The sequence below is a fragment of the Corvus brachyrhynchos genome, unplaced genomic scaffold (assembly GCF_000691975.1).
Source record: "Corvus brachyrhynchos isolate BGI_N302 unplaced genomic scaffold, ASM69197v1 scaffold875, whole genome shotgun sequence".
Taxonomy (NCBI): Eukaryota; Metazoa; Chordata; class Aves; order Passeriformes; family Corvidae; genus Corvus; species Corvus brachyrhynchos.
In genome coordinates this window covers 55,611-57,016 of record NW_008238107.1, presented here as the reverse complement: position 1 = coordinate 57,016, position 1,406 = coordinate 55,611, and positions in this window count along the sequence as shown.

Below are 1,406 nucleotides of genomic sequence, written 5' to 3'. Positions count from 1 at the left end.
GACACACGGGGGGTCCCAGCGTGGCGGGGCCGGGGCCGCACAAAGGGGACATTGAGCCGCAGTGGGGGAGGGGCGGGGAGAGGAATTTCCACCCAAAACTTTTTCCATGAGCCCATTCTCGCCCCTCCCCCACTGCAGCCCCTCCCCTCCCCATTCCCGGCCCGGGGGAAACTGAAGCACGGGGGGGTTTACACGCGTGTCAGGGCATGGGGACGCGTGTGTGTGTGTGTGTGTGTGACATGCAGGGCACACCCCGCACACGTCCCCACGCCCAGACACGCGTGTGCACGCTGGAGACTGTGTAAAGGTTCGTGACACGTGCAGTGATACATGACCAGCCTGTGCAGGGGTGTGTGACACGTGGAATGATCCCATGTACAGGTGTGTGACACGTGCAATGACCCAGTGTACAGGTGTGTGACACGTGCAATGATCCCGTGTATGGGTGTGTGACACATAGAATGATCCCGTGTAGAGGTGTGTGACACGTGCAATGATCCCGTGTACGGGTGTGTGACACTTAGAATGACCCTGTGTACAGGTGTGTGACACGTGCAGTGATCCCGTGCACAGGTGTGTGACACGTGCAGTGATCCCGTTCACAGGTGTGTGACATGTGCAGTGATCCCGTGCACGGGTGTGTGACACGTGCAGTGATCCCCTGTGCAGGTGTGTGACACGTGCAATGATCCCGTGTATGGGTGTGTGCAGTGATCCCGTTCACAGGTGTGTGACACATAGAATGACCCCGTGTAGAGGTGTGTGACACGTGCAATGATCCCGTGTACAGGTGTGTGACACATAGAATGACCCCGTGTACAGGTGTGTGACACGTGCAGTGATCCCATGTATGGGTGTGTTACTCGTGCAGAGCCCCAGGAATGCGGTCGGGCAGGTGGTGCTGGCACAGCCCTCGCACACCTGGAGACGCCCAGGCACACCCAGACACACCTGCACACACTCACACACACCTGTGCACACCTGGATATGCTCACACACACCTGGACACACTTGGGCACAGCTGGACACGCTGACACACACCTGTGCGCAGTGCACACACTGGGAGAAGTGACGAGGGGATTGGAGGGGACTGGGAGGGACTGGGGAAATGACGCGGGGAACTGGGAGAGCTGGCACGACTGGGAGGGATTGAAGGGTGACAAGGGGACTGGGAGGGACTGGGAACGGCTGGGGAGGTGACAGGGGAACTGGAAGAACTGGGAGGACCGGGGAGACGGGTGGTGACATGAGGACTGTGAGGGAATGGAAGTGCCTGGGGTGGAATTCGGAGGGACTGGGAAGGGGGTGACACGGGGACTGGGGGGACTGGGAGGGGCCGGGGGCGGAGCCTGGGGGCCCCCTCCCTTCTGGGCTGCGGAGGGGGCACCGTCTGAGTACGTGTGGGG